This window comes from Saimiri boliviensis, chromosome 11 (assembly GCF_048565385.1).
Source record: "Saimiri boliviensis isolate mSaiBol1 chromosome 11, mSaiBol1.pri, whole genome shotgun sequence".
Taxonomy (NCBI): domain Eukaryota; kingdom Metazoa; phylum Chordata; class Mammalia; order Primates; family Cebidae; genus Saimiri; species Saimiri boliviensis.
Window position 1 is genome coordinate 118,706,502 of NC_133459.1, and position 27,846 is coordinate 118,734,347.

At 45.0% G+C, this 27,846-nt stretch overlaps 1 long non-coding RNA gene across 3 annotated transcripts in view; it reads right to left on the reverse strand.

Annotated features, from left to right (window-relative positions):
• Positions 1-239: 239 nt before the first annotated feature.
• The window catches only part of LOC141580349 (uncharacterized), a 71,484-nt gene continuing 43,877 nt past the window's right edge, over positions 240-27,846 (reverse strand). The window contains exons 3-5 of one of the 3 annotated variants that reach the window (XR_012512592.1): positions 17,385-17,503; positions 12,515-12,616; positions 240-1,402 (exon numbers count right to left, since the gene is read on the reverse strand). This is a non-coding gene — a long non-coding RNA (uncharacterized LOC141580349). Of the gene's footprint in view, positions 1,403-8,465; positions 12,617-17,384; positions 17,504-27,846 lie in introns of those variants that run through there. The other 2 variants (XR_012512591.1, XR_012512593.1) reach the window with 2 other exon arrangements.

Genomic DNA, 27,846 nt, shown 5'->3' on the forward strand with positions numbered 1-27,846 from the left:
CAGATACGCAGCGCATGGAGGCCTTCCTAATTGTTATACCTGAGTTGGATATTTTACCCTAAGCACTTAGGCGGCCACAGGAAAAGGAAAACATGGTCAATACACATTCCCACTGTAGAAACAGAGAAGCTGTACAGTTACTTACAGGAAAAAGTATGAATAAGACCTGGTTCCTAACAACAAGGAATTCAGAACTCAACAGGAAAGAGATATGTAAAAAATGTATTATGAGAGTCTGCATAAAGTGCTAAGGACACAGGGGTAGAGGAACGACTTATTTGGCTTATGAAAGGAAAAGACGCTACATGAACAGTGCTTCAAAAGGAGGCGGCCAAGAAGGAGGAATGGCTCGGGAGACAGAGCGGGGAAGAACACCGTGGCTCTAGGTGAGTGATCCCAGCTGTAGTGTGCACAGAAATGGTTCCCTGCACTTGCTGAGAGATTCTGAGTCAGAAGGACTGGGGATTTTTACAAGCACTCAGGTGATGCTAATTCTGGTGCTCAAGGACCCACTTCGGGGAAAACTGTCACAGATTCCCGGGTGTGTAGAACAGGGAACAGTGAGGTTGGAAAAGCAGGCTGGGCCCCTGTGGGATGGACTTCAAGTGCCATGGTGAGAAACTTGCTCTTTATGTCAGGGGGAGCCACTGGGTGCTTTTAAGCCTGAGCGGGTGGATGACACTATCAGATTTCTGTGTGTGTTTTGCCGTTCTTTTTTCTGATTACAAGAACAGATCGAGGATGAAAAATGGAAGGCAAGGGATTGAGGATAGGGAACACCTAGAAGAGTGTTGCATGGTCCAAATCAAAGAGAATAAGGACATGATTAGGGCAGTGGCAGGGACGTGGAGCAAGGTGAACATGAGCATGTTGTGAGCATGAGCCTGTTGTTTGATTATCAGTCACAGATTTATTTTCCAATATTGTTGTTCATATCTCACCAGCTATAACGCTACTTCAGTTTCTGCTGTCTGGCATCTAGGCTACTCCCATAGGCAGGGGAGAGGGTCCGTGCCGAGGGGGCCTGCTCCCCGTGTAGGTGATGGAGCTGGGTGGAAGGGCTGGGAGTGGCGCTCACTATAGCGTAGGGGAAGCAACTTACAGCAAACTCACATTGGAGGGTGTATTAGTCAGGGTTCTCTTAGAGGGACAAAACTAATAGGAGATACACACACACATATTTATGGGAGTATGGGAGTTTCTTAAGTATTAACTTACATGATCACAAGGTCCACAATAGGCTGTTTGCAAATTGAGGCGCTGAGGAGCAAGGAGAGCCAGTCCAACTCCCAAAACTGAAGAACTTGGACGCCAATGTTTGAGGGCAGAAAGCATCCAGCATGGGAGAAGGATGTAGGTAGGGAGGCTTGGCCAGTGTCTCCTTTTCACGTTTTTCTGCCTGCTTTATATTGGAAGGTGATTAGATGGTGCCCACCAGATTAAGGGTGGATCTGTCTTCCCCAGCCCACTGACTCGATTGTCAGTCTCTTTTGGCAACACCCTCACAGACACACCCAGGATCAATACTTTGTATCCTTCAATCCAATCGAGTTGACACTCAGTATTAACCATCTCAGAGGGTAACACAGAATATGTGTTTTTATTTGTTGTACAAAAGTAGCTAACGATGTCCAGTTCAGTGTATTCTGCGAACACAATCTTTCCTCTCAAAAATAGCAGAAAATACCGACACCTTTCACAGTTGTTTATAAAAACCAGTGAGCCTGGAGCTGGACAGTGTCCCATGCAAAGACCAATTGTTTTGGGTCTCCTCTCATGCTGGTAGGGTGTTTGCAAGCAATAGTCCTATGATCTAGGACATTATTTTCTTCGCGGCAGAGAGGCTACCAACCACAGTCCCACAAGGTCAAGCGAAAGTCGTTTGGCCCGGATCTGCTGTCTAACCCTGCAGTGGGCAGAATAATGACCCTGTCCTCACAAAGATTCCTATGTCTAAATCCTCAGAATCTGTGAATATGTACCTTACATGACAAAAGAGATATATTATTTTGCTAGGGATACTGTAACAAACTACCGCAGACTAGGTGGCTTAAATGACAGAAATTCATTGTGGCACCATTCTAGAGGCTAGAAGTAAGAAATCAAGGCGTGGGCAGGACTGGTTCGTCCTGAGGGGTGTGAATAAGAGATCTGCTCCAGGCCTCTCTCCTCGCCTTGGAGATGGCCGTCTCCCACCTGTGTCTCTTCATGTCATCTTCCCTCTATGCATGGGTGCGGGTCCAAGTTTCTCATTTTTATAAGGATGCCTCGTTTTGGATTAGGGGCTACCGTAAGATCGCAACTAATTACAATGGCAGCAACCCTATCTCCAAATAAGATCCCATTCTGGGGGTTAGGACATCGATATATGAATTGTTGGGGGACATGATTCAACTCCTAACAAGGGACTTCGCAGAAGATTAAAGTTAAGAACTTTGAGATGGGAAGATTATTCTGAATTATCCTGGGGGGGGCCAGTTGAGCCCCTTGAGTCCTTAAAAGTGGAGAATCTTTCCCATCTGCAGTCAGGGAGAGAGTGGTGATGACGGAAGGGTCAGAGAAATGCAGTGTCGCCAACTTTGAAGACGGAAGAAGGTGGCATGAGCCAAGAAATGCTGGTGGCCTCAGAGGCTAGAAAAGGCAAGGAAGCAGCTTCTCTCCTGGAATCTCCAGAAAGGAACCAGATGCAGTGCTCCTAGTTCAGTGGCCTGTGTTGGATGTCTGAACTACAGAACTGTAAGATCATTTTGTGTTGTTTTAAGCCACTAAGTTGGTAGTAATTTGGTATAACAGTCATAGAAAACCACTAATACAACCTCCCCAAACCACAGCTCCTACGTTTGCCATGTGATCTCTCATTCCCCTATAAATAATGCTTCTATGCTGGGACTAAGTCACTACAGAAGTCCCACCCCTGCTGTTGCTGGCGGCGAATCAGTATGTGTGTGCAGCAACCTCAGTTCTTGCCTCCACAGAAGAAAGAATTCAAGGGGCATGAGGCAGAAGGAGAGACCAAGGCATGTATTAGAGGGGAAGTGAAAGTTCATTAAAAAGCTTTAGAGCAGGAAGGAGAAGAAGAGAAGCATACTTGAAAGAGGGCCAACTGGGCAACTGGAAAGACAAGTGCACGATATGACCTTTTGATTCGGGGTTTTATAAGCTGGCACGCTTCTGATGCATCTGGATGCTTCTGGGGTCTTGCCTTCCTTCTGCCCTGACTCTTCCTTTGGGTGGGCCGTCCGCATACGCAGTGGCCTGCCAGTGCCTGAGAGGGGAGCGTGCGCAGTGTGTTTACTGGCGTGTGCCCATGCTCAGCCTGGTCCCTGAGGTCACATACCAGTTAAATTCCACCATTTTGCCTCTTTTTCTTTCTTTTTGAGATGGAATTTCACTCTTGTTGCCCAGGCTGGAGTATTTTTTTGGTTTGTTTTTGTTCTTTGAGACAGAGTCTTGCTCTGTCGCCCAGGCTGTAGTGCAGTGGCCCGATCTCGTCTCACCGCAACCTCCGCCTCCCGGGTTCAAGTGATTCTCCTGCCTCAGCCTCCTGCCTAGCTGGGATTACACACATGCGCCACCACGTTCGGTTAATTTTGTATTTTTAGTAGAGACGGGGTTTCTCCATGTTGTTCACGCTGGTCTCAAACTCCGGACCTCAGGAAATCTGTCTGCCTTGGCCTCCCAAAGTGCTGGGATTACAGACGTGAGCCACCACGCCCAGTCCATTTTACTTCTTAATAAGCACACTTGAGTTCACTCATTCAACTCCCGAGATCTTATCAGAAAGCTGCTGATCATGGGTTTCAGGTTTTTTTTCCTCTCTATAGGGAGACTACCTTGCCTTGTCCCCGGCTGCCACCAACTGTTACTTTAGAGAGACAGTGTAGCCTGATGGTCACCTGGTATTCCTGGTAGAGTAGGGGGCCATTTCTTGCCCTGTTCATGTCTGATTCACTACCTACTGTAACACTGCCACAGCAATTAATCAAAACCCAGTCGTATGAAGTGGCAGATTCCTCCTAGGGTGTCTGGCCAGCCATGACCTGCCCCTTTGCTCACCTCCCCAACTCCAGGATGAGTTTCAAGAGCCCCATGTCCATTAGACTCTCCTACCTGGACTTAGCTGACTGCAGCAGGAGGAACAGGCGATCCCAGCTGGAGCACACAGAGTCTCTCTCCCGGGATGTGGAGCTGAGAGACACTGAGATCGGGAGCTGATTCCTATCAATGACAGGCCTGGAGCGAAGGTCCAGACTGTGCATCAGTCCTGCTAAGTTTCTGAGGACTTTGCTGTTTTGTTTAAGCCAGTTTGTAGTGGGTTTGTGTGACTTGCTAAAGAGCCTCAGCACTTAGATTTGTTAAGCCAAGGAGTGACCCCAGGACCACGTAGTGGACTGAAGGAGACGGGAAGGGAAGGAATAGCCCAGGGCAGGTGCTGCTACCTAAGGAGCCAGCTTGGGAGAAGGCTGCTGCTCCTGGTGAAAACAAGTCTCAGAGGAGTTTCTGGGTTCATTGCCACAACGAAATGCTGTCAAAGGACCCTCTGCTTTTCCTAGGAAACTAATATTCAATTTCTGGAGGCCTTGTTTTCTTCCAGAAGAGGCAAACCACTCATCTCATTTTAGGCGGTGGCTGGTTCTTGTATCATGGGCATGTTACAGCGCCTTACACAAAAGATTGCAATATGTGCAACTGCCTCTCTGTGCTTTTGTTTTCTATTGTTTTGTTTTGTTTTAACATGTTTGATTTTTTTTAAAGCTGTTAAGCCCTAGATTGGAAACTCTCAGATGATCAGATCTTCTCTGGTGTCAGGATGCAAACACGCTAGTCCCTGCTTAAACAAGGCTCTAGTCTTTTCTTTATATCTATTCCATCATGAACTGCTGGAGATAAAAGCAAACGTCTTAGAAGAGCAAGTGTGACATGTGGTTCGCTATCAGGAATAAATCTCTACCTGCCAAGCAAGACTGTAAGGCAATCTGGAACCAGTTACTAAACAAACTTGTTTTATTTCAAAACAGAATCACCTGACTTACTTTTCTATTTATTTCTTGTCTTGAAATCTTTTTTGATATCAAGATGTTATTAATGAAACAGAGCGGATCTGAATTTTTAGGTGAATTGGAAGGAAGGGGTTTATAAAAAGGACTTAAAGGGAAAGAGCCCTCATTTGCTTTAGATTTGGAAAGGATGGTGTTAACAGCAGAGGCTGACAAGGTACCACGGAAACGAAGCCTGGGAAGGGAACAGAAGGGCAGGGAGAGCGAGAGAAGGAGGTAGGGGAGGGAACTGGTGGTGTTCTGATAGCAAAAGCTCACTCCTAGGAGTTGGCTTAAGGTGTGGCAAATAGGCAGTGCATTATGCACTGATGTGTGCCGTGGAGTCCAATGCCTGTGGGGCTGCTGTGCAGCGTGTGGAGGGCCCTCCGATGAAAGGGCACTGGAGAGCAGGCCTGTGCCCAAGGAACTAGCTCTCAACTGTGCCACACCCAGGCAGGGACTGTGTGAAAGCCCTGAGGTGACTGACAGGTGCTGCAGGTACCTGGTGGCTGCCTGTGCTGACCAGATGGTGCCCCAGCACCCTGGCTTTTCCAGGTGCTAGTGTCTTCCCAGGGGAGGATGCAAGGTAAAATATCTGGAGATTCCAACTGTCAGGAGAATCCAACATCTCAGCGCAGGCACAAAGACTGCAGGTAGCAGGCCTGTGGTGAGGGGCCAGTGTTTGTATCATGGTCCTGACATTTTCTCACACACTTGGTGGTGGTTTTTTTCTTTTTTTGAGACAGGGTCTCACTGTGTCGTCCAGTCTGAAGTACTGTGGTGCGATCACGGCTCACTGCAGCCTCCACCTCCCAGGCTCAAACGATCGTCCTGCCTCAGCCTCCCAAGGAGTTGGGACAACAGGCTCATGTCATCACACCCAGCGTTTTTGTTGTTGTTGTAGTTTTTTAATTTCCTCTCTCTGTTGCACAGGCTGGTCTCAAACTCCTGGGCTCAAGTGATCCTCTTTTCTCAACCTCCCAAAGTGCTGAGATTACAGGCACGAGCCACGACACCCAGCCTCTCACATACTTCAGCATACATAATCTCATAACATTCTCCGCAGAAACCCGGAAGGAAGCTGCCATTTTCTGCATTCTACAGATGAGGATGTGGAGGCTTAGAGGCTGGCTGACCTCCTTAAGTGCTCTCAGCTGTTCAGCTAAGGAAGTAAGTCCCAAGTCCTGTTCATTTGACTCTACAGCAGGTGTCTGAAACTCAAGTGCTCAGGGGAGCAAGGGAGTCATTTCAGTGAGAGCAGCGGCCTGGAGACCATTCACTCTATCCAAAGGGGCAGCCTGCATGCGGTGCTAGCAGAGGGCTGCCGTCCAAACATGCAGGCCCAAGCTGCCAGAGCCTTCTGTCTTTCAAGAGAAGCTACAATATAGATTTTTATGTGAGAGTTCAACTTATTCAAAACATTTTAACATTAAAAAAGAAAATCTTTGTGTGGCCCCAAACAACGTGCCTCATGGCCCCTTCCTGCTTTCCTGCCAGCGTGCAACTTCTGCTTGTGGCACATTTCACGGTTATTGAGCACGTGCTATGTCCAAGAACTGTGCCACGTGTTAGGGGGACGGGGTGGTCCGTTTTGAATGAAGCCTGCCTCCTGTGCGGGGTTTCTCTATCTGTGTCCACTCAGTCGTTAAGAGATTCAGCTTCTATGCCTGGTCCTGAGCTGGCTGCTGTGGATGTTTTTAAAAATGGCACATGGGCCAGGCGCGATGGCTCAGGCCTATAATCCCAGCACTTTAGGAGGCCGAGGTGGGCAGGTCACAAGGTCAAGAGATTGAGACCATCCTGGCCAACGTGGTGAAACCCCATTTCTACTAAAAAAAAAAAAAAAAAAAAAAAAAAATACGAAAAAATTAGCCAGGCATGTTAGTGCATTCCTGTAGTCCCAGCTACTCGGGAGGCCGAGGCAGGAGACTTGCAGTGAGCCGGGATGATGCTGCTACACTCCAGCCTGGCAAAAGAGCAAGACTGTGTCTCAAAAAAAAAAAAAAAAAAAAGCCACGTGGTTGCACAACAATATGCATGGACTCAATGTCACTGAACTGTGCAGTTAAAAACTGTGACCATGGTTAACTTTTATGTTAGGTATATCTTATTAAAATTAAAAAGTCAATCTACAAAAGATATGTGTAATTTTTATCCTCAAGAAAGATAAAATGTAAATGAGAAGAGAGAACACAGTGCTATCAGATATTTCAACTCACAGACATTTGAGTCCCCACTGTGTATCAAGCACCATCCTAGGTGGGCACATAAAGTTGAGGAAGTTAGTTCCTGTCTTCAAAGGCAGCTCCTACCCAAGTGAGGGCAATGTTGGAGCGGCCTTGGTTTTTGCGATGGTAAGAGCTGCCCTTTATGGAATTCGAACTCTCTGCCAGGCCTTTAGTGTTTTACATGCACTGTCAATCTCACTGGAGCTTCACAGCAAACCTATGGGGCAGATGCTATTATCAACCCCATTTTACAAAGAGAGGGCAGAAGCTCAGAGAGGTTTAGTAACTTGCCCAAAATCACACAGAGTTAATAGGTAGAGAAGGCAGGTTTTGAGCCCAGGTACAGTTTCCTTTAAACCCCATGAGCAGAGGGATTCAAAGAGCCCTGCTATAGCCAGCTCAGACGGGATCGGTGTGGGCTTGAGGAGGCTGGGCTGTTGGTGCTGCAGGACCCAGGTGAAGGCTCCACACCTTCAATCCAGGTGAGTCTCCCGTTCCAAATGCAGGAGCAGGTTCCCAGAGAAGGCCATCAGTGCCGATTCCTAAAGCATGCCTGAGGGACAAAACGGGCAACGACATTCTGGCCACACGGAACAGGGAAGAGGAGCCCTCCCATGCAATCGAGCCGTCGGTGCCCAGAGCTGTGGCTCACTGAAGGTGACGTCGTACAACACCGGTGGACTCTGAGGGAGATGGCAGCTGTGGCCGGGCTTGGGTATGTCCACGGCCTTGGCGCACCTCAGAAACCTGGGCAGCAGACACTCCACTGGGAACTGGACTGGAGGAAACTGCCAGGGACCACATGGCAGCTGAATGGGCTAAAAAAAGAAGAATACTGAAGTAGTGACAGGAGACTGGAGGTTCTCCCGGCATGCATTGTGGAGACGGAGGCTGAGACGCGCAGATATGACGTCAGAAGAGCGCCGCATCACACGGGGCCATGTCCGCTTCAGGCCCCGGCATGCATTGTGCAGACGAAGGCTGAGACGCGCAGAGGAGATGACGTCAGAAGAGCGCCGCATCACACGGGGCCGTGTCCGCTCCAGGCCCCGGCATGCATTGTGGAGACGAAGGCTGAGACGCGCAGGTGAGATGACGTCAGAAGAGCGCCACATCACACGGGGCCATGTCCGCTTCAGGCCCCGGCATGCATTGTGCAGACGAAGGCTGAGACGGCAGAGGAGATGACGTCAGAAGAGCGCCCCATCACACGGGGCCGTGTCCGCTCCGCGCCACACATGCGCACGTGCTGGGGGTGTGGGGAGCAGCCTCGCCGCTGCCTCTCAGGTAAGAGGCTCCTGGCCGAGGTAGAAAGGGGCCAGGGAAAGCCGGGCTGGCTACAGTGTGCACTCCGTGAGGTGGGCTGCCAGTCCACAATGCTGGGTCTAGAAAGACCTGGAAAACTCAAGCCTGGTTCAAGAGAGCACGGTCGCGCAGAGCGGAACGTGGCTGTGGACATCCCAGAGGGAAGTGGGCAGCCAGGTCAGCCCCAGTGGGGGGTTGGAGTTGGGGTTGTGTTGGGGCAACACAGGGAAAGATCCCTGGAGGAGGGGGCCCACTGGAGCTGGGCGGGTATCAGACCTGATAATGTCAGGGCCAGGAACATAAGCCAAAGTCCAGGAAACATCGAAGTCACACGTTAGCAGGCTGAAGGGAGGCCGTAATGGAGGGAGGTTTTGTGCGGAGAGGTGATGGTGAGCGCTGGCACGAAGCCCGGTCCCGGATGGAGCCATGGCGATCAGGCTTGTTTGGGCGCCACCTGCTGGTAGGTCGAGGCTACTGCTAGTCTGGTCCTGGGCAGGTCCACCCCAAATGGGGGCCAGGAGGGAATTTGTAACAGCATTCATGTTGGGATTTTTACTATTACAGTTTTGGTTGAGGCATGAATACAATAGATGCTAAATTCCAAAGGGGCTACTGTGCAGAAATTTCAAAGTAGTATGAAGACCTGAAACATTAGGAAAAGGCAAAGAGGAATTGCAAAGAGAATTTTTAAAGTGAGAAGCTGTTAAATCCCGTCTCCCCCAGGGTTGGTGGGAGGGGATCTGTGGCTGCGCCTTGCATGAAGTCTGGAGGGAGACTTTAAGGAGATACTTGGAGAGCTTGATAAGTTTTTCCTGAATAAAAAGCACTGGACTAAGATCAGACTTCTGCCTAGAAAATCTGACAGGTAAGAAATGGGCTGGCTGGCTGCCCCAGAAACGGAAGTAAAGGGTAGGTGGCTGCTGCATCAGGCAGAGTTAGCAGAGACAAAGCTCGTGCATGCGTGTTTCCAGATATGCTTGTGCAGAGAGAGAGAGAAACAGAGAGAGAGGGGGGATGCTTTTTTGGTGGTTCTCATTGTTACTGCTTTTCAAGGAAATGTCAGGTATTGAATATAACCAAGTGTAATAAATAAATGCCACAAGATATGAAATATTATATTTCTGAAAGTGACTATCGCTATTTTATTATTTTTTAAAAATAAAACTACCAGTCAAACTTCAAACGGCTCAACAATATACATTAGCAGAAAATGATTTTCCCCTTAATTGTATTTCCCACGCTGACCTTGAAGGCCTTTTCCAGCGTTAATGCTCTCCATCTACTTTCTAGGACACATTCTGCTTTGCAGCCAGCAGGTGGCAGCGCACCACTGCTTTAGGAGGAACCCAGAAAAGTGGACTTGGGAGGCAAGTCCCGCAGAGCAGAGAGCATTGAAAAATGGTTTTCAATTAAAACAATTTTTAAGTTTTCTAAAACAATGTCAGGAAAACCTTGGGTTTTTTTTTTTTTTTCACCTGTTTAGAGCTGGTCCTTTCCAACCACTGTGCTCTAGACGAGTCCTTAGTGCCCCTGAGCTCTGAGCTTTTGCAAGCAAGAAAGAAAGGTTTGGAAAACAAAAGGGATGTATTGGTTCCTGTGACTGAAAAGTTCAGAGGTTTGTTCTGTGGGGAGGGAGATTCCATTTTGATTCAGTTTCACTCCATCATTAGGGCCTCTGCTTTTTTTTTTTTTTTTTTTTTTTTTTTTTCTGAGGTTTTCTGCTTTCCATGGACCAACTTTGTCCTAGACCTGTCTTCTCTCATGATGGCGAATAGCTGCCGCAGTTCCCGGCCTCACATCTGCACATTTCACCTTCCAGAGCCCTCAGGAAAATGTTGCCCTGAGTCTCAGTGGCCTGAATGGAACCACTTGACCATTCTTTTTTTTTTTTTTTTTTTTTTTTTTTTCTGACATGGAGTTTTGTTCTTGTCACCCAGGCTGGAGTGCAATGGCACAATCTCGGCTCATTGCAACCTCTGCCTCCCGGGTTCAAGAGATTCTCCTGCCTCAGCCTCCTGAGTAGCTGGGACTACAGGCACACACTACTATGCCCAGCTAATTTTTGTATTTTTAGTAGAGATGGGGTTTTGCCATGTTGGCCAGGCTGGTCTTGAACTCCTGACCTCAGGTGCTCCACCAACCTTGGCCTCCCAAAGTGCTGGGATTACAGGTGAGAGCCACCACGCCTGGCCACTTGACCATTCTTACAGCAAATACTATGACCAGAGGGGTAGAGTTGTGCTCATTACTTGAGCCTAAGCCTCATGCCCCATGGGTGCAGTAAAGCGTCCCCCGTGAGTACACGAGCTGTGTTGGGGTGAGGGAATACTGGATGATTAAGGATAGTTACCACAGGGTGGTGGATAGATAACCTGGTGGCACATGTGGAATGTCATTGTGAGTCTGTTGCCCTCGGTCTCTAGGAAGCCCTGTTGTTCACTAAGGAAGTGGTGAAGCCAAGCCTCACTCAGGGAAGCCGGCTGAACGTCTTCCAGGTCTGCCCACCCCAATCCATCCTCTAGCAGCCAGCCCCGAGGTGACTGCACATTTGCACAGTTCCTCTGCTAAAAACCCTACTGGTGGCTCCCATGATCAAGCTCAAGTCCTGTTTGATTCAGGAACACGAGCCCTGCATGCTGGCTTCTGGTCTCTCGGGGCTTGTCAGCCTCCCCAATCTCTGGCACCTTAGCCTCCAGCCACACTGATCCTCTCGTTCATTCTCTCCACTCTTAACTGGAGGGTCTTTACATTTTTCTCTCCTAGAGTTACTTCTCTTCCTCCTTTCAAACTTAGCTCAAGTGTCACCAACTCCTGGAGTGCACCTTCCACACATTCCCCGGGGCTGGCTTGGTGCCCCTGCCCTCGGCTTCCCGAGAACCCCGTGAATACTGAAAGCGTGCCGCTAACCACAATGTGTTGAGATGACGTTCGCCGTGCACCTCCCTCTACTAAACGCTGAGGTTCTTCTTAGTGGCACAGGACTGTGATAGGTTGGTAGGTGCTCAGGGAGTGTCATGGCACTGTGGACCACGTCCTCAGTCCTCCCTCCACAGCACAGGGCTCCATTGTCTGAATTTGGCTGTGGGAAGCAGGTAGTGGATTTTGCCCTTCAAGAACAGAACTCCCTCAGTCAACTGTCTTTGCCCCCAGACCTCACAATCCATTGGCCTGAGGGATGTTGTAAGGTCCTTCCCAGTCTTAAAGTGTATGATTCTTCACTGGCAGTAGCATTGGAGAAGCTGAAGAAGAGAGCAGGTCCCGCTGATCTCAGGCAGTGCCTCCCTAACAGCCTTCCTCTATAGGAAGTCAATTCGGACCGCCAGGGAACAGCCCCAATTTTTGGATCTACTGGGTTCCTAGTGAATCATATAAATACCCCTGGTGTGTAACCACTCCCTTCAAAAGACAACATTTTCATTCTTCAGAGATTTCTAATTTTGTGTTCTTCAGGCCTCCTGGTTGACCTGCTGGAGTGGAAAGGACCCAGTGTTCCGTGTGTGTGCGCGCGCGCGCGTGTGTGTGTGTGTGTGTATGTGTATATACACACACATATGTAGCATGTGTGTGTTGTATATATTTTTTTAAGAGACAGGATTTCACTCTGTTGCCCAGGCTGGTCACAAACTTCTGGCCTCAAGTGATCCTCCCGCGTCAGCCTTGTGAGCAGCTGACAGGGATTGCAGGCACGCACCACCAAACCCAGCAGACCCAGTATTCTTTGAGTGAGCAGAGAGGTCAATGGACTTGGGCCATTTGGAATGGCATTACCATGATTGGTAAAGACAGCTCACAGTTTCTGAGTGCTCACTTTGTTAGCTCTCATTTTTAACAATAACACATGCACTAGATCATTCAGTGTTTACAACATCCTACAAGGCAGGCACCAATATCATCCCCATTTTACGAACAAGGAAATTGAGATAACAGAAAATTTAAGTCTCTTACCTGAGGCCATGAAGCTAGTCAGGGACAGAGACACGATTCAAATGCAGGCCTTCTGGTTTCCATACCCTGAGCCACTGTCCTTTACTGCCAGTTTTATCCAGGCTGTGGAGGAAGAATGAGGGAGAGAGGCTGGTTTGGAAAGGGGCATCCAACCTCAGGGGAGTCATTCTCCATCGCCACTGCAACTGTTAGCCTCTGAGACCAAACCTGGTTCAGTTCTATCCTGGTTCAGTCTTTAAATCCTAAGTACAATCATTATATGTAAAATGCTTGCTATTAATTTCTCACATTATAGATCTCAGAACACATCCCAAGCCTGACTTCATTAGACACTGACAGTGGCTCTATGACATAGTTGTATTAGCCTCATTTTACAGGAGAAGAGGCCAAGGCAAGGCTAAGTGACCACCCAAGGCCCCGAACAGATAGACAGAGAGCTAGAACTTGCTCCTATGTCACCTGTCTATGGACCCAGGGCCAACATCATACAGTCTCCTTTTTCGTGGGTAAGGGCCTCTGGATTTCGGGAGTCTCCAGGGAAATGGCTCTAGGGTGCCTCATTCTTACTCTTCCATTTCCCCCCACCCCAGAAAACACTCAGATAGCTGCTTCCCCAGTTTTCAGCCCCCTGCTCCAAGGGCAAGGTAGGTCTGAGGATGGAGACACCTGCCCCCAGGACTGGGGAAGCTTTGTACAGCTATCCAACCCCAACCCATGCCCACTCCCATTCTCTGAAACAGACCCTTACCTTTTTGCCTAGAAATGTTTAAAGCTTGATAGTTTATGCCCCTGAAGTCAGTAGCTGGCCTTGGCTAGTGGCCAAGACTTCTCCCCATCATCTGCACAGGGCAGGGCATGCTGCTTTCAAGGATGGCTCCCTGTGCCCTTCAGAGTCCTTCTTGGGTCTGTGGACTCTCAGTGACATTAAAGCCTGAAGCACTGTCCAAAGTCAGATCCAGACATCACCACCTTTTCCGGGGTCCATCAAGGACTCCTTAGAGATGGCATTGGGGTAAAAAGAAGCATGAAGGTCCTGCTTCCAGTCTTTCTTTTAAGGATCAGACATTGATATTCAGTCATTCAAAGTGCTAAGGGAAACCCACTCTCAGAAAAAAAGAAAAAAAATCCCTATTTACTTTACCAGAATCCCTGAGGCCCCAGCAAATATTTCCTCTAAGTAAACCCAGTAACTATCACTTTTACACAGAGACTTGGCTGTAGAAGGAAGTTCAGTGGAGTGGGGCCATTTAGAAAGGCATTATTATGTCTAGGAAGGCCAGCTCACAATTTTTGAGAACCAACTTTGTTAGCTAAGATGTATTGAGCTCTTACTAGTGCAAGCTATCATTTTAGCTTTTAGTTTATGTAATAGATATATAAACCATTCACTATAACATCCTGTGAGTTAGGCAGCACTATCATTCCCATTTTATAGACATAAAAAAAATAAAGAAAGGGTAAATATCTTGCCTAAGGTTTTGAAGGTAGAGGTAGTGTGAATAAGAGAAGCCCGTAGCTAACATCAATCCCTGCTCCATCCCCAAGCTTCCCAAGCAGGCAGGCACATTCACCCACCTCAAGTGCCTGCTGTATGCCTGGTAAGTGCCGAATTCAGGTCATACAAAGACAGTAAGGCCTAGGCTGGACATCACCACCACTTCCGGGGTCCATCGAGGACTCCTTGGAGATGGCAGTGGGGAGGAAGGAAGCATGATGATCCTGCTTCCAGGCTTTCTTTTAAGGAGCAGACATTGATATTTAGTCATTCAAAGGGCTAAAGGAAGCACCCTCTGTAAGTTCAATGCCCAGTAGTGAAGACAGATATGTAAGTTATAGTGCAGTGAAACAAGTGCTATGATAGAGGTAGGAGGGAAGTGTGTGGGAACAGAAGGGGGAGTTCACAGATCGAGAAGGGTATTTCAGATGTGAGGAGTTGCTTGTACCGAAGTTCAGTGGCCCATCAGAAAAAAGATGTCCTTCCTGGGGAACTGCTCAGTGATGCATAGATTACTGGACCGCCTTAGGTGGGGAGGGTGGCACATTTGCCAGATAGCTGGATCACCCCCAGACTCCCAGTCACTGGCCAAATATCCAATGGACCCTTTCTGTGGAGACTCAAGGTAGAGTGATGGGAATAATGGGGAAATTGCCAGGGATCTTTTTGACAGCGTAAGCCCAGCTTTCTGGGCTCTCTTAAAATGCATGCCTTGGCTTTCTGATATTTTCCATATGTCACTGAATTTACGAGTCTGATCTCACAGGGCAGCCAGAAAGCTCAGAGGCAGTTGACGATGTATGTGGACCGTCTGGCTCCTCTGAGAAAGGATTCAATTCTGTCTCTTAAAGTGATTTAATCCTAAATCTTAAGCTGGAACAAACAGGAAATGCAAATCTGTCTTCCTTGTTTAAAGATTTTGTGTTCTTTGATAGTTTCAAAACAATCATGCAGAGAAAAAAAACATACCTTAACAAATATATCATGTTGGAAAGTATAGATGCTTTGACAAATTAGAAAGCCAACCAAATCAGATACTTCCTTATCAACTTTTGCTTCCAGCTGGCAAGCATTTAAAATAATATTCCAAGGAGGTTTAACATTCATGATTACATTGTTTGATTATTGCACTTTCTAGATAATGGTTTTTCAAAATTGTATCTTGCAGCTAAAAATTAAATAGCGACTTCTGGGTAGGCATGACATTCTTTAATAAAATGAGACCCAATATAATATTCTCAGAGGCTGAGCAGTAATATAGAAGAGATTTACTGTAGTCCAAATGAGTGAGATCACTGATCCTATAGGATTCATATTATTTTCTCAAGCTAAACTCCAGAGAATGCTGGGAATGGAGCCACAGACTCTGTTCACGTCTAGCAGGATCCTAGATGGGCTTTCCTTTCCTGCATGGATATCTAAAGAATTCTTGGGGTCTTTTCGCTGTGTACTAGAAAAATGCCTTTTAGGAGAAAGCTATGGACAAAGTTGTTTATTTGTGTCCACTGTTTAAATCTGTCTCTTACACTTAAGGAAGTGAAACTATTCTGCATGATACTATAGTGGGGAATATATGTCATTATACATTTGTCCAAGCCGGGACAGTATCAAAAGTGAGCCTAATGTAAAGTATGGACTTTGAGAGATTGTGATGTGTCAGTGTTGGTTCATCAATTGTAACAAATGAACCATTCTGGTGAGGGATGTTGATAATGGGAGTGGGGCTTACTATGCATTGAGTTGGGGCAAGGGGTGTATGGGAACTCTCTTGTACTTTCTGCTCAATTTTGCTGTGAACCTAAAACTGCTCTTAAAATATATAAACTCCATGCAAGCCTTCCCTGCCAATGCAGGCAGCCGTGGCCCCGCCGGCACCACGTTCTCAGATCAATCGCTCCTTCCTGCTCTACCGCAGTTTCTGCAGGCTCCTACCCCTTGATGTTGCTTCCTGCTTATCTCTTTGGATCAGGATGAAGGATGTTGTCCTTCCTTCCTAAAACTCATGTTTGTGGAGATTCCGATACACAGCAGCACCGGCTTACATTTGGATTCAAGCTTCGATCTGGCTGCTTTTCAAGGATCTTGGCTTAGACCCAGCCTTAGAACAGTTCACTTCGAGTAGGTCCTAGGTGAGTTTGGGCACAGTAGTAGGTCTGATGGGCTTTTCCATCTGGAATACTTATTCAATAAGAAAATCGTTTACAAATATGCTAGAAAGTGTGGGGCTGGCTGGATTCCCAGGGTGAAAACGTCCTGGGTGGTGCGTTCATCCTGTGTTCGGGTATCAGAACACAGAGGACAGAGGCACCTGGGGATGGACTTCATGGAGTGTTGGCAGCTGCTGACTCACTGGGCTCGGCTACCTCCCCTAGTCAGGCGAGGCTGGGCTAAGTGTGGCAAGAAACAACTGCACAATCTTAGTGGCTTAACACAGTGAAAGCTATTTTTCATTCACACGAGGTCCAATGTGAATGTCTCAGGCCGGGCAACTTTAAGTCATGAGTTTGGGGATCCAACTCCTGACATGGTATGTGGCTCTGACTTCTCAGAGTCCTTGGCTCCAGAAACACAGCTGGCAAAGAGAGGGACCACAAATGAACTCACAGGGCATTTTAGGGGCCCAGCCTTGAAGCGGCATACACTCTCTGCCCATATTGAATAGAACCCAGTCATATCACCCCTCCTAACTGCAAGGAGGCTGAGAACAGAGGACCCTGTGGTCTCAGTGAACACCAGCAGTCTCTGCTACACATAGTAGGGAGCCACTTTTGCTGGGGATGATTGTAAAGCTCAAAGATCAATTCTCATACTTTCAGGAGATTTTATCTTCCGTTGACCAGATGTTTTGTTTTCTATGTCCATCATCATGAAATCAGAGCCTCTTTAGCACAGGTGTTCTGAATGCTCCACCTCCTGCCCAGAGCCACAGGACAGCCCTGTACAGTAGGATAGGAGCACGCTGGGACAGCCTCTTCATTTCTCAAGAAATGGATACTATTAATGCAAGAAATGCAACAACATATGCTGCAAGAATTCTGTAAAGGGAACTAACCTGTAAGGAAGTCAAAACCACCCTATTATTCTGGAGACCCACACACAAACCCAGAGAATATGGTATAACCTGAGTTGTGGGTTAATATTAAGTTTTCTGATCATTGTTTACAGTCTTTGTCACTAAAGATCTGTTTTACTAAGTCATTTTAGAAAAAGTTATAATAGCTGGGTGCGGTGGCTCACGCCTGTAATCCCAACACTTTGGGAGCCCGAGACCGGATGATCTCTTGAGCCCAGGAGTTCAAGACCAGCCTGGGCAACATGATAAAAACTCTATTTCCACAAAAACTACCAAAATTAGCAGGGCATGGTGGCACACACCTGTAGTCCCGGCTACTCGGGAGGCTTAAAGTGGGAAGATTGCCTGAGCCGGGGAAGGTCGAAGCTGCAGTGAACTGTGTTCATGGCACGTCCCCCAGTCTTAGCGGCAGAGTGAGACTCTGTCTCAAAAAAAAAGAAAGAGAGAGAGAAAGTTATAATAACGAACTCTGTTAAGCTTAAGGGAAAATACAGATATTCCCCTTTGTTACTTTGGGTCATTACATTTTCATTCAAAAGAATTTTCTCAGTATGAATCTCAAAGCAGAGATTAGAAAGAGGAAGTGTATGTGTCTGTGTTTTCACCCTTGTGTATTCGCTGTATACTGGTAACTGGCAAGTCCAACTCCTTCTATAGTTGGAAGTATGCTAGGACGATGGTGCCCTTATTTGTGTACTTGGGGCTTTAGTAAGGTACTACCTCACCTCACCCTGCATCCCTGAGAACCAGAAATAAGACGCCCTTTGAGAGCCGAACGACAGGAACAGCATCGGAAAGAAGCTAAGTTTCTTGACGAAGGCAAAATGGCTCCAGGGCCTCTAAAACTCCACTAACAATCCAGGGAAGAGGTAACATAGATAAAGGAAGAATGTGTCCGTTAGAAGAAAAGCTAGTCAGCTTTGGCGGCCTAGAGGAAGGAGAGGGTTCAGGGCATGTGCTCGCGCCATAAGCAAAGGGCCTTGAGTGACAGTGCAAAGGAATTGTGACTGGATCCCAGCGGCTATGGGAAACCAGGGAAGAGAATCCCACCCTACAGAGCTCATGCTTCCGGTCCCTACTTAATTACTGATTCTTAATTATAAGTGGTTATCATATATGCTCAAATATAAGATGAAGATCTTGTTTTTAAGTGTCCCTTGGTAAAAAGGAAGTAGCCTTACTTTTAAGACTTCAAAAACATTTTCACAAGAATGCTCTCTTGATTACTTTATTGTGAATAGCAAAGTGCCATTTGGGGAAGATTCACTTAAAGAAGGTTAAAGGAGATCTAACTCAACAAAGTGAATCACTCCCTCCCATTGGCAAAAGTATCTGTAACGTGACTATGAATGTGGAGGGGTAAAGCCAATTGAGTTCTAGTCTTCTAGTCCCAGTTAGTTCGATTGCTAAATGGAAGCACTAAACGGTAAGAGTTTTATTTCACTAAATGTTCAAGTCATCTAACTCTTCTCTTTCTGACTATGCACTCCCCCAGGAGTCTTCTGACCACGACTTGGAGTGTGCCTCAGGAAAAGAATGTGGTGGTCATGTAGACTTCGGAGAATTTCAGCCCCTTTGACAGTTACTTCTCATTGCTAGTTAATACGCTGGCATAGTGCTTTTATCCTTCAATCTCACTGCTTAGCCAATGGCTCTCTCTCAGAAAAATGGATCTACTCTTGGTATGTTGTCTAAGTTCTGAATCTGCAAGGCTAAAGTCCAACCTCGCTCATGGACAATTCACAAAGACAATGAAGTCCACTGGTCAAGGCTTCCCAGCAGATGGACTGCTGATCTTGTTCTTTAAGAAAACTTTTTGACTTGTTGGATGTGTGAAAAGAGAGCTAATTTTTTCTATTGTCATGTAATTGGAAAATTTCCATCTGAAATAGCAAGATTCCAGTTCCCATCTCTGCATAGCTTCAGGTTGCTTCCTTTTTTTGTGCCCTTAAAATGAATTTTGCAAGTAATACCCACAAGTTCTTTTTTTTTTTTTTTCTTAAGACGGAGTTTTGCTCTTGTTACCCAAGCTGGAGTGCAATGGCGCGATCTCCGCTCATTGCAATCTCCACCTCCGGGGTTCAGGCAATTCCCCTGCCTCAGCCTCCTGAGTAGCTGGGATTACAGGCACGAGCCACCATGCCCAGCTAATTTTTTGTATTTTTAGTAGAGACGGGGTTTCACCATGTTGACCAGGATGGTCTCGATCTCTTGACCTCGTGATCCACCCGCCTCAGCCTCCCAAAGTGCTGGGATTACAGGCTTGAGCCACCGCACCCGGCCAATACCCACAAGTTCTATGTTACTAGCCATTTTGGGGGCAACAAATGTGTCAGTTCTTACTGGCCATTCCCAAACATCACAGAACCCTCAACATGAAGTATGTATAAGAGCTAAGCTGATGCCAACTCTGCCCTCAAGATCTGAAGATAAAGTCCAAAGCCAATAAGATTGACAAACAATACTTTCTCATTTTGACTGAAATGCCCCTCCCCAAGCTCCTTAGGGAGTCCATTTCTTGGCAGTCACCTCTGTAAAGCACTTCTTTTCTTTTCTTTTTTGTTTGAGACGGAGTTTGTCTCTGTTGCCCAGGCTAGAGTGCAGTGGCACGACCTAGCCTCATTGCAACCTCTGCCTCCCAAGTTCAAGCAGTTCTCCTGCCTCAACCTCCCGAGTATCTGGGACTACAGGTGCCTGCCACCATGCCTGGCGAATTTTTGTATTTTTAGTAAAGATAGAGTTTCGCCATATTGGTTAGGCTGGTCTTGAACTCTTGACCTTGTGATCTGCCTGCTTCGGCCTCCCAAAGTGCTGGAATTACAGGCATGAGGCACTGCGCCTGGCCCTGAAAGGCACTTCTTAATCTTTAAGCGATGCTTAAGTTTGCTCCCAGTTTTTTTGTTTGTTTGTTTGTTTGACAACTCTGTTCTAGAAATGTTAGTTTGGCTTTCTCTAAGGGAGGCTTGTTTAGAACATGGGTTTTAAATAAAAACTGAAAACATCAGGAGCCACTGACTACAAGAACTTGGGAAATGGGAAAGCTTCCCTGGAAGTCTTTTAAGACCAGAAAACAGAGTTCTGCATCTGTAATGGAATAAGCTAAGTGGATAGTTCTGGTGGACTGCTTCTAACGCCCTGGAACATGTTCTCCTGGTAGCCTGTTCCCTCTTTCAAGAAGGTGGGCTTTTTCCCCCTCTCAAAACTCAGAACCTACTGCAGTGCCTAGAACATGAAAGATGTTTAGTAAATATTAGATGAACATATAATATGCCATCCAAGGGCCTACGTTTTTTATCTTGAGGCCACTAATGCCTTTGAAAAAGCAAGGAAGGAAAGAAGGAAGGAAGGGAGGGAGGGGTCATCTTTATCCTATGGACTCAATATAGTTGAACTTGAGGTTTCCTGATTAGTATCATCAAAAGGCAAATCCCCTTCTGTTAGCAAAAGATATGAAAAATAAACAGAATGCCATCTAATTTAATTTGAGCAGCAAAGAAAGTGACTAACGAGGCATTTCTGTATTTGGGTAGGAGGAGAATACTTTAAGTGCTACCTGAAAATGGCTTTAGTTACTTTGGTGACTGTTATAGTCTTGTGAGAATAATCTCCTCTTAATAAGGACAATTACTTAGATTTATTACTCCTCCGTGGTCTTGTTAAAGATCTAAGAGGAATCCTATTTAAATGAAAAGGACAATAGGAGCTTTTTAACAGAGAGCAAGGTTTAATTAAAACTTCAGCATAGGATTGGTACCTCTATGGCTATGAAGAAAAACTAGGTCAAAAAAGAAAAAGAGGAGTAAATAAACAATGGCACCTACTTCACCTGCTTTTCCTGAGGGAGGGGAGAAGTCCATTTCGAATGAAAAGTCTCTAAAGGGAATGTGTATTCAGGTTACACAAAACATCCCTTTTGTGAGGGTAGCCTTTTGGAATCAAATCCTCCTTCCTCATTCATTGAAAAATCTTTGAGATGAGATAATGAGCTCCCTTACCTGCTGGGAGCCCAATCCAACAGGGAGAATGGGGATGACTGATGGGAATCACTGGAACAGTATGCAATGGTACTTAAAAAGAACTTGATAATGTTCCTAGCAAGAAATGGAACCCAGAATGCTCCCAAGGAAACACATTACTCCGGAGAGTCCCAACCCACAAGTAGAAGTGCAGGATTCTTTCTGTTTGAGAAATAATAACAAGAGATGTTTAGAAGTCCCAAAAGCTCTGGCCCTGGAGAACTGTCATTAAAAAGAATTAACATTCTGTGAACCCCCAAAACAAAAATACAGAATGAAAGCAAGCAAGTGGGATCACGCATTGGATGGCTCGCTGCTAAGGGAAGGGCGTGTGCTGTAGCCGAGAGGCAGCTTCTCGGCTGCCTGAAGGGGCTGGTGTTTCAAAGTTGAAGTGGTGCATATAAATACAGCTGTCTGTAACATTTTTCTTTTCTAAATAAATAACCAACAACAGCCATATGGATGCTTTTTGGGTGACAATGGCACATGGGAACTCATGTTATCTAACCTAAGCCAGAAATATTTCCACATTAAATGATATTATTGGAAACAATCCAGGATCAAGCATGGGGTGTGATGGGGTGGTAGGGCTCTTGCTTGCCTTGTGGGGTATGTTCTGGTTTTATGTCACCCTAGTGGTCAACAAATGTCATACCAAGAACAAATGAGCACTAAATGAATCCCTTCTTGTGATGATTATAACAAGACTGTAAAATGGAAAACAGTAAATATAACTCATCCTTATTAAGACTCACTGGTTTTGTTTCCAGCTAGAGCTCCTAACAAGAGAGTAAACAATACTTGGTCTCCTGTGATTGCTAATTAAAATGCAATAAATTATGGAATCAATTTAAATTCTGTATCAGCTCTACAGTGGGTTCAATAAACCTCCTAAATTTTATTTCCCCCATGGGGTTCCTATTCCTTGAGGTAGGGAGGTGCATGTGCATGGCCTTGCTTTTGTTTGATTTTTAATTGCTGTGGCAGCATCTTTCAGGGCAAGATGGCCAATTGTGGGACAAATCCCAAGATCCTTGCAAACATTTTCCCGGCTCCAGGTTACCTTGAACAAGACCAGGACAAGACTTGGAGTTGCTGCCCAAAGTTGTTCACAGTAGTGGCCTTGGCATCACACTTAGAACAACCAAATAGGCTGGGGTTCCCACAGCCTTGTTGAGAACAATGGGGACCGGTATTCCCTTTCACGTGCTTAGTGTGTGGAGGCAGAGTGTTTGTCAGTGAGGCCCGGAGGAGGCTGCTGACATGTATGCATGTGTGTATTTGGAGGCTATTTTCGTAGGCTCTACAAGAAAAAAAAATTCTAAGAAATATTCCCTGAGAAAAGCAAAGTTACTTTGGCCAGGTGTGGCACGAGCTCTCTCAAATTGTCAAAGAGGGGACAGGAACAGCTTGCTATCACTCATAGTAATAACCTCAGACACTGGGTGGGGTCGTCTGAACGGGCATCCTTAGAAGGCTTTGCCAGCTACCCCTGACTTGCATCAGCTGGGGGCAGGTAAAGTGTGGGGAGGGGTGTGTGTGTGTTCTAGCTGGAATATAGGCTGGGCTTGCCCTCTGAGCCAAGCCTGAGACACAGTCCCAAGTAATACTACGACTTACGTCAGAGCTGAGGCACAACCCAAGACTGTAGAAACGCCTAGTCCTTGCTGCCTCCTTCAGGCCTCAGCAGTTTCACCCTTTGCTGCCTGGGAAGCAATGCTTGACAAAGTAAAAATACATGCTGCCCTCCCAGCCATTCCCCAGCTACAACTCAGGAGAATTCGCTTCTGTCCCATCAGAATGTGTGAAGAGTTCTTAGCCTCAATCTTGGTGACGCCCATCTACTCAATATTTGATAAACTCTTGGTTATTTGTGAGTATCTTAGTCCATTTATGCTGCTATCACTAAACATCATCAACTGGGTAACTTATAAACAAGAGAAATTTATTCTCAGGGCTCTGGAGGCCGTGAGGTCTAAGCTCAAGGTGCCAGCAGGATTGGTGTCCGCTGAGGGCTTCTCTTTGCTTCCTAGGTAGTCCCTCATTGCTGCATCTTCGAGAGGGGAGGAACACTGTCTTCTCACTTGGCAAAAGGGGCAGAAGGGCTTCCTTCAACTGTGAGCCCTTTTATAAGGTCACTAATCTCATTCATGAGGGTAGAACCCTCATGACTTAATCACCTCCCAAAGGCCACACTTCCTAATACTGTTGCCTTGAGGATTAAGTTTTACCATGAGTTTTGGTGGGGACATCATCATTCAAACTGTTACAGCAAGGCAAAAGACATTTTCACTTTATAGATGGGCCCTCTGGTTGCTTTAAAAGTCATCATGATGTAGGGGACTAAACATGAGTATTAGAATAAGAAAGAGTTGCTTTCAGACCTCTGCTTTATCTCTAATTAATGGCATTTTTTAAAAAATGTACTTTGCCTTATATATCAAATAGGCTTAATAATGCCTACCCAATTGGGACTATTAAAGAGCTTAAGCAAGTTCTTGTGTATAAAATGCCTAGAACTTCTAGCAGACATGCCCAGTAAATATCTAGCAAAAACCATTTAAAATGTGGTTTTGTCTGCTCTATTTATTTTCATGTTCATTTATCATTTTTTATTTTAAAAATCCCTTAAGTATGATTCCCCCCATGCCTACTGCCTCAGACTGTTTCCTTAAAAGAACAACATGACAATATGTATATATATATATATATATATATATATATATATATATACACCTATACATATATTTATACATATATATTTTTTTAATTATACTTTAAGTTCCGGGATGTATCTGCAGAATGTGCAGGCTTAGTACATAGGTATACATGTGTCATGGTGGTGTACTGCACCCATCAACCCGTGATCTACATTAGGTATTTCTCCTAGTGCTATCCCTCCAGTAGCCCCCACCCCCCAACAGGCCCCAGGGTATGATGTTCCCCTCCCTGTGCCCATGTGTTTTCATTGTTCAACTCCAACTTATGAGTGAGAACATGCAGTGTTTGATTTTCTGTTCCTGTGTTAGTTTGCTGAGAATGATGGTTTCCAGCTTCATCCATGTTCCTGCAAAGGACATGAAAGCATCCTTTTGTATGGCTGCATAGTATTCCATGGTGTATATGTGCCACATTTTCTTTATCCAGTCTTTCATTGGTGGGCATGTGGGTTAGTTCCAAGTCTTTGCTATTATGAACAGTGCTGAAATAAATATGCCTGTGCATGTGTCTTTATAGTAGAATGATTTATAATCCTTTGGGTATATACCCAGTAATGCGATTGCTGGCTCAAATGGAATTTCTGGTTCTAGATCCTTAAGGAATTACTACACTGTCTTCCACAATGAATTAATTTACTCTCCCACCAACAGTGTAATAGCCTTCCTATTTTTCCACATCCTCTTCAGCATCTGTTGTCTCCTGACTTTTTAATGATCACCATTCTAACTAGTGTGAGATGGTATCTCCATGTGGTTTTGATTTGCATTTCTCTACTGACCAATGATGATGAACATTTTTCACGTTTGTTGTCTGCATAAATGTCTTCTTTTGAGAAGTGTCTATCCACATCCTTTGCCCACTTTTTGATATAGTTGTTTTTTTTTCCTTATAAGTTTGTTTAATTTCCTTGTAGATTCTGGATATTATTACACCTTTGTCAGATGGATAGATAGCAGATTTTTCTCCCATTCTGTAGACTGCCTTTTCACTCTGATGATGGTTTGTTTTGCTGTGCAGAAGCTCTTTAGTTTAATTCAATCCCATTTGTCAATTTTGGCTTTTGTTGCCATTGCTTTTGGTGTTTTAGTCATGAAGTCTTTGCTCGTGCCTATGTCCTGAGTAGTTTTGCCTGGGTTTTCTTATAGAGTTTTTATGGTTTTAGATATTACACTTAAGTCTTTAATCCACCTTGAGTTAATTTTTATAGAAGGTGTAAGGAAGGGGTCCAGTTTCAGTTTTTTTCAATTGGCTAGCCAGTTTTCCCAACACTATTTATGAAATAGGGAATCCTTTCCCCATTGCTTTCTTTTGTCAGGTTTGTCAAAGATCAGATGGCTGTAGATGTGTGGTGTTATTTCTGACACCTCTGCTCTGTTCCATTGGTCTATATATCTGATTTGGTTCCAGTACCATAATGTTTTAATTACTGTAGACTTATAGCATAGTTTGAAGTCAGGTAGTGTGATGAGTCCAGGTTTGTTCTTTTTGCGTAGGATTGTCTTGGCTATATGGGCTCTTTTTTTTGTTCCACATGAAATTTAAATTTAAAGTAGTTTTTTCTGATTCTGTGAAGAAAGTCAATGGTAGCTTGATGGGGATAATATTGAATCTATAAATAACTTTTGGCATTATGGCCATTTTCACAATATTGATTCTATCCATAAGCATGGAATGTTTTTCCATTTGTTTGTGTCCTCTCTTCTTGATGAAACATAAGAGGTCCTTGAAGAGGTCCTTCACTTCCCTTGTAAGGTGCCTTTATTCTCTTGTTAGCAGTTGTGAATTGGAATTCACTCAAGATTTGGCTCTCTGTTTGTCTATTATTGGTGTATAGAAATGCTTGTGATTTTTGCACATTGATTTCGTATCCTGAGATTTTGGGTTGAGATGTTGGGGTTTTCTACATATACAATCATGTCATCTGCAAACAGAGATAATTTGACTTCCTCTCTTCCTGTTTGAATATCCTTTATTTCTTTCTCTTGCCTGATTGCCCTGGCCAGAACTTCCAATACTGTGTTGAATAAGAGTGGTAAGAGAGGACATCCTTGTCTTGTGCTGGTTTTAAAAGGGAGTACTTCCAGCTCTTGCCCATTCAGTTTGATATTGGCTATGGGTTTGTCATAATTAGCTTTTACAATTTTGAGATATGTTTCATCAATACCTAGTTTATTGAGGAAATAAAACTTCTTACTAGGGCAGACAGTGTTAATGGAACATAATTTTTAATATGCAGTGTCCTGGAATCTGACAGATATTAGCAGAGTGGGTGCCCCTGTTTTAAAAAGCTGAACGTGGCTGACAGTAGTATCACTGCTTCCTTATGCCTGTTGTAGTCTGTGCAAGGTTAAACAAATACATTCCCACCAGCACAAAACAGCAACCTTCCAAAATGTATGTCAGTGGTGTATTTACAGCCAAATCCAGAAGGAGCTGGTACTTCTTATGCTGCTCCCATTAATGAGACAAATGTCAGCATCCATAAGCTATATTTTTGTTCCTGCTTATCAAATCTTTCAAAAAATTGATAACTAGTCTTTATAGATTGTGAAAGTCAGATATAACTCTGAATGTATTACTTTACTGGACCCCTTGGGGTAAACTTATCACCTGGAAACCATTTTACATGGACGATTTGACTTTCATGTGTAGTGTCATAATGCACCCTAGATGGAAATCTAAAATAAAATATCTGGACTACAACCTTCCTCTTGGTGGAATTTATGATTCCCTCAGTACAATAATTTTGAAAATTGTATCCCTTAAGCTACAAGACTTGATATATTATTAACTGCTTGAATTGAAGAAGCTTTCCAATAGGCTAACATGCTGTCTAGAGGCACGAATTAATTTCTATGGAACCACAAGCTTATCTCAAACTGTTTTTCAGCAACCTAAACTGCCAGCTTCATCTTCTTTCTAGGACAGAACGGAGTGTCCATTTCATCTCTGGCAGCTCTGGGATGTGCAGCTTTTAGCCAAGCTCTTCCCAGGGATGATGGCTATTGATCCACTAGAGAATTGGCTGTGTGCAGTCAGTCACACCCCAGAGAGACCCGCACCCACTTGGGGCACTCATCTTTCTCTGCCTTTTCTGGTTTTAATTCTACTTTGGCCAAACTGAACTGTTGTACAGAGAACGCTGGTAGGAGGGAGTCTGGAGGGCATTGTTTTCATGAAGTTAGAGAAGAGCTTAAAAAAAAAAAATCTTTAAGAAGCTTGTGCTGCCAGAGGGAAACTGTTCAACTATCTTCTACTGCTTTTCACAACCTCTCTTCCCTTATCACAGATCTGATGCCTTGAAAGTCAGCAATGATCAGGCATAAAGAACCATTAAATTACCCAAAGGCAGAAAGGGTTGGAAATCTTTTAGCAGGGCTCACTCTTAGACTCTTTCCTGCCTGCCCCTGTGGCAGTGTTGAGTTGGGAGTACATTAATTTGGGAATATATTTAGTTTTGTGTTTCACAGTCACATCTGTATATGGTAAAGGTAGCCATCCTAATACAGGGACAGCTTCCAGAAACACTGCCTCCTGCATCCAGGGACACAAAAGTACATGAGAGCATGTTGCAATAGAAAACAATGTGCCCAAGGTCCCAGGTGCTAGGAGAATGTGGCACTATTTAGGATTAGGCATAAAGTCAAAAAATCCAACATTCCCACAGATTTTACAGCTCACATAGAAAAGAAATAAAGGTTTTACCAAATCTTACAATTCTAAAACTTACATGAAATTACATATAGCAAGTCGTGGAGGTGAAATAATTTTTTCTAAACTCCCGATACTAAAAACCAAATTTTTGTCCACTGTATTGAAGAGACAGTCAGTTGTAAGGAGAAAAGTGTGATAGAGGCATGTCAGCCAGTTAATGATTTCTGTGAGACTTATAATTTGTTGTAATTTTTTCTTTCTTTTTTTTTAATTTACGACTTGTTGTTTTTCTCATTCTAAATAAATGTTTAATTTGGTACTCAATATTGCGTCAGTAATTTTCTATTCTTTTTCTTAAAGAGAGCTCTCCAAA